The sequence below is a fragment of the Chiloscyllium plagiosum genome, unplaced genomic scaffold, assembly GCF_037043375.1.
Source record: "Chiloscyllium plagiosum isolate Xiang-an unplaced genomic scaffold, Cpla_swu_hap1 HiC_scaffold_19, whole genome shotgun sequence".
NCBI classification, from domain to species: Eukaryota; Metazoa; Chordata; class Chondrichthyes; order Orectolobiformes; family Hemiscylliidae; genus Chiloscyllium; species Chiloscyllium plagiosum.
The window spans coordinates 25,224,863-25,240,604 of NW_028270157.1; the positions used below are offsets into that span (position 1 = coordinate 25,224,863).

Sequence of the window (15,742 nt, forward strand, 5' to 3'; positions counted from 1 at the left end):
CTAGCCTTCAGGACTCAACATTCAGGTCAACAAATTCAGAGCATGAACACTTTTCCTCCACTTTGATTATGTCCCCACCCTCAACTACCCCAATGTCTTGTTTGCACAGCCAGTCTATTTTTGATAATGCACAGCTATCAGTCGCACTTATTTTGCAATAATATCACTTATTTTCTGCCATGAGCATTTCCTTTCACTTTTGTTCAGGCCATCTTGACTCTGTGTTCCATTTTCTGCTCATCTAAACAACAATCAGTTTCCAACCCTGTTCAGTTCTGAAGAAGTGTCAGTTCCATTTCTTTCCACAGATGCTCCCCAGACCTGTTGAGTTTCTCCAACGCTTTCTGATTTTATTCTATATGTGAGAATAATTATTGAGGGCTAGGACAACAAAGATGATGGTGTGGTGGAGAAAATTAGTTGCTGCAGAAATTATATGGTCATGGAGGCCACAGGCCAGAGAATTTGGATTTTGAAGTGCTGTAGTGAATTGGAGGGTGTTCTCAACCCTCCCCTGGGATACACAGAGGAATTGAGGCGAGAAAAAAATGATTTAGGTGAAAGGCCAACAAGGAAGTGATCAGAGATGATCTTTGCTGTGATTGACAGAATGGGAGTGATGACAATACACGAGATGGCAGTATTGAATCATGGCTGTGAATATGTATTGGGAGTTTACATGGAGAATGAGATTAAGGAAGAATAGAAAGGCTGATAATTTTAAGAGAGAGAGAAAGACCATGGTGCATCAAGATGGAGATTGAAAGCAGTCTTGCTGAGAAGTCAATAGGGAGGAAGGCAATGATAGTAGGTATGTGAGAATATGGGAATGTTACTGTGAGCCAGAAATTTTAAAGGCAAGTATTGGGGGTATTGTGGGAGAAAAGGGTGAAGGTTGGAGGAGAGGGAAAGGAACCAGACCAAGGTGTGCTTTTGGTGAGAGGAGTCACTCTGTTTGGGGCAAGTGGTTGGAAACTATAGGCAGACTGGGAGGTTTCATTAGTGGGTAAGCTGTCATCACACCTCATCTAGGTTTTCATCAAGGCCAAGTTGCCAATCAATCATTCACAATGGTTTCATAGATGGCAAGGGTCCTGTTTATGAGAAAGCTGGAGGGAAGGAAGAGGGCAATGAAGGAAGGGTGGGTGGGTTGGAGTTTTCCACTGCATTAAGTTCATTTGCTAGATTTTGTTCTGTGAGCAGATCATTGAAATTATACATATGAGAAAGAAATAAAGGTCCATTTTCTTTCTCCTCTCCCTGACTGAAGCAATAAATTCATAGGCTACCTTCCTGGGAGCTGCAGAAGGAGGAAGTGTAAGCCAACAGTTGGACCTCATTACATTCTGTTGGGCAGCCCACTGGTCTTGGAGTGTTGAGGAACAGACAACTTTGATTTGGTAATCAGTATTGTTGGGGCAATTGAGAGGCTTTTGCGTATGGGCGGGATTGTGCATATGGTGACAACAGTGGCCCAAGAGTTAGTGTAGAGTTGATTGGTGTGCTATAGCTCTCCTGGTGACTGATAAAATAAAAATTACATGCACCCTGCCTACTAAGACCTCCACTGGGTGCGTGCTAGGTGCTACTAAGTGGATGTCCTCATGAGGTTCCCCCATTCAGTAAGCTATTAACACAACATTGTGCTCCTAACAATAACATTGAAACATGGGAGGGAATCAAGTGCTAAGATTATCACTTGTATTCTAACTCCAAATTTCCACTATCATCTTGCTTTCTCCTTTAAAGAGCATCCCTATATTTCCAGGTTTTATTCTCAGGGAAAAAAGGATGTTCATAACAAAACAACTGGATTGAAAATGATGGAGTTTTAGCATGGAAAATAAGACCACTGATTAAGCTGAATATTTTGACTCCTGGTCAGTAAATCGTGCAATATGACCATTGATAGCAAGTTTAATGAAACCATTTTTATATATCTTTGTGTGCATTTGTGTATTAACGTCATTCAGGGAAGGAAATCAGCCATCCTCAATTGGTCTGATCTACATGTAACTCCAGGCTCATAGCAAAGTCATTGGCTCTTAACTGCCCTCTAAACAATTAAGGATTGGCAATAAAAGCTGATGCAGATAGCAACATCCACATCCCACTCATGTGTTTACTGTTCAGAGCTACTAAATATATGACCAATCTGGACCATCAGCTAAGAACTGCAACACTTAATAGCTCCACAAATTACATTGTTTTCTGCAGTGACATCACCAGACTTATTTGCAAAACCAGGAAATAATCATCCTGTACACAAACTAATTAGATTTTAATTAATAATCCATTGGTGCTTCATTTAATTCAATTTGAATTGAAGCTTCTTTCAAAGACATGTATAACTTTAAATATTACAATCCACAAAAATGCCATTTAACTGTGCTCTTGATTTGCACGCTCAAATCATAGTGGTTATGTGGGATGAGTCAGTAAAGGTGGACAGGATCTTCTGTTGTAACTAGTGACAAATTTGGAGACAGGAGGGACTACTTTTGGTAAGGTGGATGAGCTGCACTGCCATCTTATTAAGTTCTGGTGGGAAGGCTCATGGTTGACTATGCTATTATCAATTGCTATCAAGTGGCAAACTGGGGCCTAATTAAAGGCTTCATCCTGCCACTGCTGAAATTTACTCAACTGTACATGGGCTGCTCGTCATGCAGTGTGCATAGCAAGTCATTCTTTGAGGTCTGCACCACCTTGGATACTAGGGGTGTTACCTTGACCAAAGGCACTCTGTAACTGACCTTGGGACCTGGACATTGGGAAGGGGGATGCCTAATGAGAACCACCCTGCTGCTTTGGTCTGTAGTTTGCCAAGATAGCAGAATCACCAATGCAAATAAATTACATAATTTCAAGAACAAATTATGCTTTGTGCATGTTGTATCTCTGCGATTTATGGTGCTATTTTTAAAAATATTGTTCTGAAAGAATTTTTGAGTACAAACTTTGTCTCTTAGCTAACTAATCACCACTGAGAGTTTATGTTTATTTTGAGGCATTTGTGCACAGGAGCAGCAGAGTGAAACTTTTAAAAGCTGTTGATTTTTTCATTCACTAAACTGACAATGTAGCTAGGAAATAGTTTTAAATATATTTAAAGTCATTTTTAGTAATTTCTAATCAGGTTACTCATAGGTGGTAGATTGGCAATGTGACTTAAAAGACCTTTTATGTACGATAAACCTATTTTCAGCTGCATTAATCAATTAAACCTAGTTGTCATTGCTGAACATATGAAGAAAAGCAACATTTTTAAAAAAAATCAGATGTGGTTTAAGATGTTGCCCAACTGCCACTGGTTCTTGACAGATCTGCAAAGTGTTTTGAGAACATATTTTTCCAAAACCGCAACATCTTGGCTGCAATTTGTAACCCTTTCAACAATGCACCAGAAGCAAAAACTCTCCCTTGCGTTTGCAGCAAATTTAATAGAAAAATATATAGTTTTCCTAGTGTCATGGCCACCATTCATTCCCAAATGTCAACACTATGAATGCCCATTGCTGTCTGTGAAATGTTGTGACATGATTCACCATCCATGAAACACTTAAGGATGCCTCTGAGACAAACTAAAGCTCAGGCGTCAATTCCCACATTGCTGAAAGAACTGGGAACATTTGTGGGAAATGGCGTAAATTCTATTTTCCAAGGGTTTCACAATTGAGGAATTGATTGGGAAATCCCATTCTGAAAGTCCTTAATCTTTCTTTTTCCTAAAATTATGAGAGTTTCTTGTGACCCAAACCCTAACCCTAGCCTAGAGACCACAGAAACAAGCAATCCATCATCACATCCACATTACTGCTTCCCTTCACATGAGGTTTAATTGAATCTCAAAGTACTGCATCTACTGCATCATCTTGAAAGTTCCTCTTTTTGAAACAATGTATTGTTCTAAGGTATCTTTAAACATTTTATGTTTTAGGCGTGGCATGGTGGCTCAATGATTAGCACTACTGCCGCACAGGGCCAGGGACCTGGGTTTGATTCCTGTCTCAGATGACTGTGTGGAGTTTGCACATTCTCCTGTGTCTGTGTGGGTTTCCTCCCACAATCCAAAGATGTGCAGGTCAGGTGAATTGGCTTGCTAAATTGCCCATAGTGATAGGTGCCTTAGTCAGGGGTAAATATAGGGAATGGGCCTGGGTGGGTTTCTTCGGAGGGTCAGTGTGGACTTGTTGGGCCGAAGGGCCTATTTCCATGCTGTAGGGAATCTAATCTGAAAAAAGAACTCTTGAAGCCTGCTTTAACTGTGCAGTGCAAGATTCCACATTTTCATTGGATTCTCCCTTTATCCACCCTTTATCCTCCCTTTAATCTTTGTCCTGACAAAATCAGTGCTATTCTGACTTGTTATCATCCCAGTAATAACCTATCATGATTTATATTCTGATAATGCAACAGAACCATGAACATGCCTATCAACAAATTATTACAAGTGGAGAGAAATAAAGACACTCTTAGTTGAAAATGTTTATCTCAGATCATGAGTGAATCTATACTGTAACTTTTCCAATAATTGAATATTGTTCCTAAAATGTGGAGGCCTAAATGACAAATAATAAGGCTGATGCTTTAATCTCAACATTGCACTTTTCCACCATCCCAGCTGTAATTGATCTATATTTCCTTCTAGTTAGGCAATGCCTTGATTTTATAATTCTCAACTGCTCATTCTTGTATTCAAATTCCACCATAGCCTCAGGTTTCCCTATGGTGTAAAAACAATGACTGCAGATGCTGGAAACCAGATTCTGGATCAGTGGTGCTGGAAGAACACAGCAATTCAGGCAGCATCCGAAAAGCTTCTTTTCAGGTTTCCCTATCTCTATAATCATCTGAAGTTCTACAATCCTGAGATATATGCATGCCTTCACAGTTTGAGCTTTTTGCTTATTTCTGATTTCCATCACTCTTCATTGAATGCCATAGCTTCAGCCATCTAGACCCTAAGTTATGGAATCCTTCCCTAAATAACTCTGATTCTCTATCTTTCCACCAAGCTTATGGTTACTTATCCTAAAATATTCTTACTTTGACATTCTCCTGAAATGACTTGGGATTGCTTACTATATTAGAGATGCTATATAAATGCAACTTCTGCTTAACATTTGACTTGTCACAGAATCACAAATATGTAGCCAGTGATTTCTTTATGAGAATATTACTACCCACAGAAATCAATGATCAAAAAATCCTCACATGTACGTCAAATTGCAGTTGTGTAAGTATTTTGCGGAAAATCAACACTATTTTCTTGCTTTTGTGTTTTATAGCTGAATGCAAATCAGTTGCTTCACTGTTTAAAAGCTAAGAAGTGTGCAGCATCAAAGAGTATGTATAGACATAACAATATTTCACATTTATGGTGCTGAGGTATTCCACTTTGCATTAAATGAGCTGGGGTGGTAAAGATTTTTCACTGCATGAGAAACAATATAAGTGATTGAATGGTACGGTGAAACAGCTTTCCTGGTTAATTTTGATTTTAATAAAGGGCAACAGTTAAGGAAAGAGCTTTTTAGAATTTTACTTCTCATGTGTTACAATAGCTGATACATCTCACCACTGCCTAAATGAACTTAACAAACTGACTGCCACATTGCATATGTGTTCAGTAGATGGACACATACATTATTTATATATATATATATATTATATCTGCCCTTACGAACTTACTATTTCGCATTTGAGTACGAATTATATATTTGATACACAGTTCAAGATGACCCCTTGGGAAGCTCTATTTGAAAAAAAACCTGTATTAGAGTCATAGAGATGTACAGCATGGAAACAGACCTTCGGTCCAACCTGTCCATGCCGACCAGATATCCCAACCCTCATCTGCAAACTTACTAACTGTAACTCTTATGCTTGCATCCAAATCATTTATGTAAATGACAAAAAGTAGAGGACCCAGCACCGATCCTTGTGGCACACCACTGGTCACAGGTCTCCAGTCTGGAAAACAACCCTCCACCACCACCCTCTGTCTTCTACCTTTGAGCCAGTTCTGTAACCAAATGGCTAGTTCTCCCTGTATTCCATGAGATCTAACCTTGCTAATCAGTCTCCCATGGGGAACCTTGTCGAAAGCCTTACTGAAGTCCATATAGATCACATTTACTGCTCTGCCCTCATCAATCCTCTTTGTTACTTCTTCAAAAAAATCAATCGAGTTTGTAAGATATGATTTCTCATGCACAAAGCCATGTTGACTATCCCCAATCAGTCCTTGCCTTTCCAAATACATGTACATCCTGTCCCTTAGGATTCCCTCCAATAATTTGCCCACCACCGAGGTCAGGCTCATTGGTCTATAGTTCCCTGGCTTGTCCTTACCACCCTTCTTAAACAGTGGCACCACATTTTCCAACCTCCAGTCTTACGGCACCTCACCTGTGACTATCAATGATACAAATATCTCAGCAAGAGGCCCAGCAATCACTGCTCTAGCTTCCCGCAGAGTTCTAGGGTACACCTGATCAGGTCCTGGGATTTATCCACCTTTACCCATTTCAAGACATCCAGCACTTCCTCCTCTGTAATCTGGACATATTTGTCACGATCTATTTCCCTACAGTCTATATCTTCCATATCCTTTTCCACATTAAATTGTTCTCGGAAAATATCTTGTTCACTGCTTCATGAATTTGACTAATTTTTACATGTCACCCAGAGAAAGACACAAAGAGTTCGGTGGGAGAAAGCCTATTCTCACATTTTGTGAATGTACTTCTTGCTATGTTGTGTACTGGAGTAATACTGAGCACTATGTACCCTTATAATGGCACTAAAAATAAAATATAGACGCCATTAGCAGCTAACCTGTGACAGTCAGCAGACTTTCTGCACCATGTGCTTGTGAGCATCCATTCATAACCTCCTCTAGGTTGTGATCTGTGGGCTGATTGTCCATTTGATGCTTTCTCAGGTGAATGTCAAGTATTATACAGCATTATTTAAATGAATAGCAGGAAAGTTCTCCCTGGTGTTCTGGCCAAAATTTATTCCTCCACCAACATCACGAAAACAGTTTAACTGTTTATCATGTTGCTGTTTATGGGGCCTCGTAATGCCAAATCTACTATTGTTTCCCCTGCAACAATAATTATACTTGACACAAGTAAGTGGTTCATTGACTGAAAGCACTTTGAGACAGGTTGAGGTCATGTGAGGTTACATTTGTAACCTCTTACTTTGCAAATAGTTCTTCTTCATCAAATAGAATGGTTCTAGGAAGCAGGGTTAACCTGGGATAATCCTGCTTCCGAACACCGTTCTATTTGCCGGAGAACAGCTCATAAAGTGATTATGGTTTAGCTCATTTGGCTGGATGGCAGGTTTGCAATGCAGGGAGATACTAGCTGGCTAGGTTCAATTCCTATACTGGCTGATGTTACTATAAAAGGCTTTCTCCTTGCCTGACACATGATGATCCTTAGGTTAAACCACCATCAGTTATTTCCTCACTCTAATGAGAGAGCTGCTCTGTGGTCTCATAACTCTGTGGTGGCTTTGCCTTATCCCAGATTACATAAAGCAGATGATAAAACTGCTTAAAACAATACTATTTTATTGTCTTACTATTAAATGTTATTATATTATTTATTGTATATTATTTTATTCTCTTCCAGTGTGGAAATGTGGTTGTGCATTGTATGGTGCAGAATGTTCCATCATTCCTGACAATGGCCTGTGAACAAGATACTGATGGTGGTTCCTGCCTTTGTCTTCTGGCTCATCCAAGCCAATAAGGGGAGAATGCATGTGAGAAATTGGTCTGAGTAATGGAAAATGGCATCAGAATGAAATGCTCTAGCATTGCCCCTGTATTGCAGGGAGACTGGACTGTGCATCAGAGATATATATCAATGCAAGAGAAATTCTGCCACTAATGCATCTACCAGATTCTTTGGATTTTATAGGAGGACAGTTGAACAAATGCTGATATCATTCTTGGAGCCAGATCACCTAGCCTTAAAAAAAAAAGGTGCGACAAGACCAACTATGACGGCCTGCTCACTGTATTTGGATGTTTGAAAGGTGTGTCAACCACCAGGTCCTGTTTTTTCCAACTTTCATATGGCCAGCATTTCAGGGCAGGACAAAGTAAACACTCCAAAGGTACTCTAAAATTCTCTTTGAATTGCAACAGCATTGATAAGAATGAATTGGAAGCGCTTGCTACCAATTGTTCAAAACGACAACAATTTGTCCGTCAACATGCTTTGAGCCCAAAAGCTGTAATGGTGTGATAAAGTGCCAGCAGGGAAGGATGGAAAAGGGAGTAAATCTTTCACTCTCAGACTTCACAGTTTCACGAGATGTCCTGCTCCACATGCCCAGAATTGACTTATTTAGACCCACAGCAGAAACCTTGCAAATGTCCACCGTGGGTTGAGGGACAACTGCTGATGTGGAGGATCTTCGCACATTGCACAATGTTCAGCATTCAGTATGGCTGTTCTAGGGTGTTCACCTTTGTTCATGAATTGGAAACAAAAAAACACTATGTTAGCTGATTGATGATTCTTGACTGTTGGTCAAGTATTTTTACAGTCTTTATAGTAAATAAATGAAAGTGAGGAAAGAATATTTAAAGCAGAATATGCACATTATTAATGATTTTTATTTTCTCCATCTGTTCATGCAGCAATGCCCAGAAGATTAAACTTTAATTCCTGAGAACTCCAATTCTCAAAGGTCAATGCCTCTGTTATTTACTTTGTACAAAGTGGACACCGGAGAGCGGAAATGCTGCATGTCTCTTACTGTGGAGACAAGACCAGTTGGCTCCAGAAATTATGTGCATACTGCTAACCATTTCCTAACCATACTTTCATCCAGTAGCAAATAATCTGTTCTTGGGTTATATCAGCATGGCTGTGAAAACCACAATTAAGACACATATTTAATAACAGGATCTTTGTAACTGAATAAAAAAAACTCAATGATTGAGCTCTCTAACCATAAAAGTTGGAACTATACATTTGTTTGAATAATTAGAAACATCCTTTAGACCTAACCAACTTGTGTACGTCATTCAATATTAAATTTTTCCATACGATCCTTTTTAAGTTGTAAAAATCCACAAAACTCATGATTGTTATCAACATAATATGTTCTATTCATCCAGATGCCATATTTAATACAATCTTGTAACTGTTAGAGAGCAGGAAATGTTGTGTCACGGATTAGAATGACAAAGGAGTTGGAAGTTTTTTATGGGAAGAGATCCTGTAGCAAGAAAAGTATCTGTGCTTCATTCAAATGTTCTTATTCAGTAATATAATTAAAATAATTCATCCAGTAATCAATCAAATACTGGAATATCATTGTTTGCCTGTGTCTAGAGTCCATTGATTTATAACAGACCATCAATCTCAGTAATCACTTTAGCCTTCTGTCAATCAAGCTGTGAAAGTCAGGTATATTGAGAAATTCTCTAACTTTTGTGATGACTTTGGGAATATGTGGCTCATATTGCAGTGTGGTACATCAGTAAGATGTAACATGATCTACCTTATTACATAATTTAACCACCTCAACAGGATCAGACACTAACCTTCCAGAATCAAGAAAATACAGGCCTTGTCTCAATTTGTCCTCAAAACTTTAACATTTCAGGTTTTGTAAAATTTCTTTATTCAGAGCAACAGAAATGACCAGCCTAAAGTCTTGATGCAACTTTAATACCATCCTAGAGATAGTCAATTCCTTACATCATGCCTTGTGCCGAAAAGGCTAATTCTCCTTTGCACTGTTGCAGGTGGAATGGTCATTGTCAGGGCACACATGGGCTCCAAAACCCAAAAGACACTTAACCAAGAGCAATGAAATGGTCAGATTAGGGATCTGATCATACTGCCCCTATCTCTGCTCAAGACATTGGCGGTTACACCACTGAGGAGCAATAGGAAATGTGAAATTAAGGTTTTGTCATTGCTAAGGAGTATCTGCATAGGTCACAGGTGAACTCTGGTACTAAGTAAATGAACCCTGCAATAATAAGAACATCACAGCTGGTAGGAATTGTGGAGCATGGCATCAACCACCTCACATTCCTCATCTTCTTCTTCGCCTTCTCCCTCTCTGAATCACCTGAAAAGGGAATGAAGATTTTGCTATGGTTCTCCTGCAGGTCCATACTCCACTGCTGTACAATGTTGTGCATCTATTCTGGATGACCTGCCTGGATTGAAAGACCATTTCATCTTCAGCATCTTCATCATGCTGATCGCTGGTTCAACCACATTTTTGTCTGTCACATGGCACTCTTCTAGTTCTGCAAGACTTAATTATTCTGTTATCTAACAAAAGACACTGGCCACAATTGAAGTATGCCTCCTTCATCATCCAGAGACAATTCCTTGAGTCTGTTTGCAGATCTGAAGCCTTCAAGGTGACAGGGAAAAAAGAACCAACATGCAACCTCCCAAAACCATCTGGGAAATACCTAAGAATCTGGCATCTGCCTGCAAAAAGATATTTTTATGGTTATGTATCAGGTGGACATTAAGGGAATGGAAATTCTTGCAGTTTCTAAATACGCCTGAGTGATCTGCTGTTGCCCCATTACCATGTTTGGGCAATTATTGATACCCATGGGAGCCAATCAGAGCTGTGAAAGGGAGCACACATTCATCTGCAGTGCCATAATTGCCATTCCTAACAAACAATCCACTGCTGAACTGCCTTACCCACTTGTGGGTCACAAACTGAGGCATCCTGAATATATCACTGGTAGACCCTCACAAGGATCCAGAGTCAAAGGAGTTATAGCTTGAGATGATTTTGCAAATCACTTGTAAATCGATGCCACCAAACCCGGCAGTGATTAGATCTTCTTAGTCATCGAGTCAGACAGCACGGAAACAGACCCTTCATCCAACCAGTCTAAAGTAGTCCTACCTGCCTGCTCCTGGCCCATATCCCTCCAAACCTTTCCTATTCATGTACTTATCCAAATATCTTTTAGTGAAATCTACTCATTGGCAACCTTTAAAACAAAACAGGAACTCTTTAGTGTAGCAGCTATCACTGCAATGAATAATATCAGTTCCAATCTATGAGTTGTGAATGTTTGCTGGCATTTAATGTGACAATCTGATGGCATTTATTGTCCCTGAGCACCTCCACAACCCAATGACCTTTCATTTTTTACCCAACCTGACTGACATTCCTTCTCTTACATGGCCCTATTCCCACATTGTGCCCTGATAGCTCCCTGCATGTCATCCTATGGACTTGCCCCAAATAATTGCCTGCATCAAAACAGAAAAGAACAGAAACACTGTTCTTGCTCCCTCCCACTCACCATGCCATCCAGGGCTCCTTACTATTCTCTCTTCCACTCCTCTCCCTCCACAACTCCCTTCCAATCCTCCTCCCTCCAAGCTCCTCCGTTGCTTCTCTCAATCACCATGGAAATGTCAGAGAGCAGGAGGAAACAGATGTAAGATGGAGCTGGAGTGGGTAAAAGCTGTGACATGAGAAAGTGGGTGGAGGGAACAGAGACGTAACAAGAAGCAGGAGGAAGTGGAGGCAGAAGAAAGCAGGGGGCAGGACTGACAGATTACTATCCACATCTAAAACAGCAAGGTATACACAATGTTGTTCTTACTCCCGCTAACTTGTTCTTCCCTGCATCTCTTCTTCTCAGATCCTTCACTGAGCAAACCCACTTGGCAGCTTACCTAGAATCCTACCCTGTACCCACCTAGTACCCTGTTCTTCCTGCACTTGAATCTCACTCTTATCTTACACATAATTCCACTTTCATAGGAGCTGTCAAAGTGGCTGTCTATGATTAAATACATTTAACTGGACATTTAAGTTACCAATAAGTTACCAATACCAGCAAGCGACTGCTGGAAAAAAAGGCATACAGTTTGCCTTGCCTAAACTATCCTGTACCATCAAGGACCCATCAGAGTTAAGGTATGGCTTTACAATTCTGAAGTAGCCCTGATTGGAATCTCCAATAAAAAATTCCATATCTTTGAATCATAGAATTCCTACAAAGCAGAAGGAGGCTTTTTGACCCATCGGATTTTCACCAACCTCTCTGAAAAACATCCCACCCAGAACTCCCACCCCACCCTATCCCCATTTATTGCATATTTAACAATATTTAAGAATAATTTTATTTAATAAATTCTTAGATGTTTACATATGCTGATTTCTTTCCCCATATGCATGCATAGAGTTAATGCTACAGATGAAAGAGGCCAAGTATTTGCAGTTCAATTTGTACGTAGTGATAATGATAACGCACAGTAGAGGGCACTATTGATACCTAAACACAAATCACTTCAAAATGATTAGAATGACTTAATAATGTTGCTTAGTAATGTTGCTTAATAATTTCAGCATTATTTCCAATGCAAATGTAAGGTGCTTAGACCAGCTGGCCAGCCATCTGTCTCTCCATCTCTAAAATAAATATACACTCTCTTTAAATAAAATACTATTTGTTTGCAATTTGGGACTGTTTAACTGTAGGGATGATTTGAACCTTATGTGCCCATAGGTACAGGGATGACAGAGATTTAATGTCACTGCACATCTCTCTAGCTCTTCATTCCTCTTGTTGCTATTTCAATCTCACCATTTTTAGGCTGTTTTTCTAACACTGAAATGGCAAAAGGGTAGATCCCCATACATGCTTTAACAGAGTTGTAATGTTGTGATGTCACTGGCAGCAACATCCCAAACGTCAAAAGCAGCATAGCTAAAACGAAACCAGAAAAGAACAAAAACACTGGTCTCACTCCTGCCAACTCACCACTCATTTCAAGACTCATTACTGTTCCTTCTGCCACTCCCCTCCCTCCACAACTCCCTTCCACTCATGTTCCCCCCAAGCTCCTCCATTGTTCTTCACTGATCACCACTGGATTGGTAGAGAGCAGGAGGAATTTTGGGTTGGACAAAAGCAGGGACATGAGAGACAGTGGCTGGAGGGAACTGAGAAGTAACAAGGAGTGAGAGGCAGTAGGTGCAGGAGAGAGAGCAGGCAGCAAAATCAACAGACAACTACCCACATCTAAGACAGCAAAATATAAGCAATATTGTTCTCCCTTCCCCTCACTTAACACTCCCTCGATCATACCTCTCCAGACTCTTCACTGACAAATTATTGGAATCTTAGGCTGACAAGTTCCAAGACCCTGATGGACTTCATCTTAAAGTCTTAAAAGTTGTGACTAGTGAGATATTTGATGCAAATAGAAACAAAAAATGTTGGAGAGACTCAACAGGTCTGGCAGTATCTATAGAGAGAGAAAACAGAGTTAACTTTTCAAGTCTAGTATGACTCTTCTTGGAAGTTCTCTATCTCTGCTATTGGACATATCTCTGGCCAATCTCTCCACTACTCTAGCTAATACTAGCAGCATCTTCCTCATTGCTCTCACCCACCTCAACCTGTGACATCATTCATTCTGTACTTGCCTACTCATTGGCTTGGGACACTTCTCCACAGTAATAGCTGGTCACTCACCTTTATCTTAATACCAGCCTCACTCTTATTCGAAGAGGAAACAGCCCACAACAGGACAGAAAGAGACAAGGAAGGTGTGCTAACCATTATTCAGCTCTTTACCCCTTATCAGCCGAGGATCCTGACTCTGACTACCCTGGGAAGGGCCTGGATTGGTATCAGAGGCTGCCCTTGCTGAGCTAGGGTCCCCTGAGTGAAGGCTATCCCCTTTAACTGGACTGAGGCCTGCTGACTACTGTGACAAGCTTCCTAGCTTTGTGTCAGCGCTAAGTGGTACAGCGGGTCAGTAGTAAAACGAACCTGATATTTCTGGCTGAGAGATGACACAGCAATGCAGGTAGGAACAAGGAGAGTGAGATTTGGAACAAACAAAGATGCTGGAGACACAATCTGGTCCAGTTCGTGATCTGGGTGTGTGTGCGCCTGAGCGAACATAGTCCTTGCTGCATATTATAATCATAGGTACTAGTGGATCTGAGATAAAGCATGAAGTGCAGAATCATCCTGTAAAATGGATCAGCTCTGGGCCATGAGAGATTGGAGTTGCTGGCACAGTTTGAATACCTAGTCTATGGATGTGGGGTGTATGCGGTCAGTGCCCATGTGTGTACCTAAGATGTTGGTGCCGAGCATCCATCAGGAAGGTCTTTGAAGCCACTGACAAATTGAACCAGTTATGAACTTGCTCTGGTTTCCATGTTGAATTTTCCTAATGGCCAGTTGGTATGGCGAGTTGGGTTTTGACAAGGCATTTACCAGCATCACCTGGGAACTCGCTGCTGCCTAGTGAGAATCTCACAGGCCTGCTTGAGAAAAGTATGCAAGCTGTGGTGAGATAAACTGGGCCAGACATTCCACCCAGTTCTATTGCTCATGTCACCATAGTCCGTGTTCCTCAGAGCCTGGTAAAATTCAATCCTTTTACCTGGAATTGGCAGATTGTCTTGCAAGGTAAGGTTGAATGAACAAGGCTCCACTGCACTTTTGAAGACTGAAGTGATTTGATTGAAACATATAAGATTCTGGGAGGTCCTGACAGAGTGAAAGCGAAAGAGATGTTTTCTCTTGTGAGACATTCTAGAAATATGAGTCATTGTCTCAAAATAAATGGTCACCCATTTAAGAAGCATTTTTTCACACAAAGGATCATGGACCTTTAGAATTTCTTCCTCAAACAGTGATGAAAGCATAGCTTTTGAATATTTATCAGGGTCAGATTGGTAGGTTCTTGGTAAGCAATGGCAGAAAGGTACTTGTAGGTAGGCAGGGATTTGGAGTCATTAGATCAGCCATGACCTCACTGAACGATCAAGTGGCCCACTCCTTCTTTGTATGTTGACAGCTCCATTCTGCTCATTCTGGCTCTCCCTCACAATCACTTAATTGATCCTTCCATCACACTTCTCTGCTTTTTTCCATGCTTTTCAACACTTCTTTCTTCCTTCTCCCCTCACTGTTTCCCAGACTCCATTTAATGTTACTTCTTACTCCCTCTGCTGCTCTTCTAATATCCTCCATTGTTTCATCTTACTCTCTTTACTGCTCCCTCCCAAGTCACTTCACTGATCACTCTTGTCCCTCACACTGCTCTCTATTGCTTCCACTCAACTGCACCTCTGCTGCAACCCGCTCCTGCTCATCACTTGAGAAACACAGAGCAGCTATAGAGGCTGAGCAAGATTTGTGTGTCTGGACAAAAAGCATTAGAGAGTGGCAGGGGTGGGAGAAAACTGTGAGCGGAGTTAGCATTGATTAAAAACTGAGCTGGACCGGCCATTTAGATATTAGGTCTACAAGAGCCAACAGAGTCTGGGAATTCTGCAGCAAGTAACTCATCTCTTAATATCCCAAATCCTGTCCATCATCTAAAAGGCACGAGTCAGGCACAAGTGATGGAAGACTCTCCATTTGCCTGGATGAGTGTAGTTTCAGCAACACTCAAAAAGCTTGACACCAACCAAGTCAAAGCAGCCTGCTGAATTGGGACCCTTCCATAGCCTGTGGTATTCATTCCCTCCATTCCAGATGCATAGTGACTACAGTGTGTACCATCTACAAGACTCACTGGAGAAACTCACCAAGGATCTTCCAACAGTACCTCCCAATCCACAGCTTTTGGCATTGAGAAGGAGAAGGGTATCAGATGCACAGAAACGCCACCACCTGCAAGTCCCTTCCAAGTTAAACCCCATCCTGACATGAAACTGTATTACTCTTCCT

At 40.8% G+C, this 15,742-nt stretch overlaps 2 long non-coding RNA genes across 2 annotated transcripts in view; one reads left to right on the forward strand and one right to left on the reverse strand.

Moving 5' to 3' along the window:
• The window catches only part of LOC122559739 (uncharacterized), a 77,014-nt gene extending 67,661 nt beyond the window's left edge, over positions 1-9,353 (forward strand). The window contains exon 5 of the long non-coding RNA XR_006314530.2: positions 7,653-9,353. This is a non-coding gene — a long non-coding RNA (uncharacterized LOC122559739). The remainder of the gene's footprint in view (positions 1-7,652) is intronic.
• Positions 8,464-15,742, reverse strand: part of LOC148146738 (uncharacterized) — an 81,615-nt gene continuing 74,336 nt past the window's right edge. The window contains exon 3 of the long non-coding RNA XR_015760411.1: positions 8,464-8,497. This is a non-coding gene — a long non-coding RNA (uncharacterized LOC148146738). The remainder of the gene's footprint in view (positions 8,498-15,742) is intronic.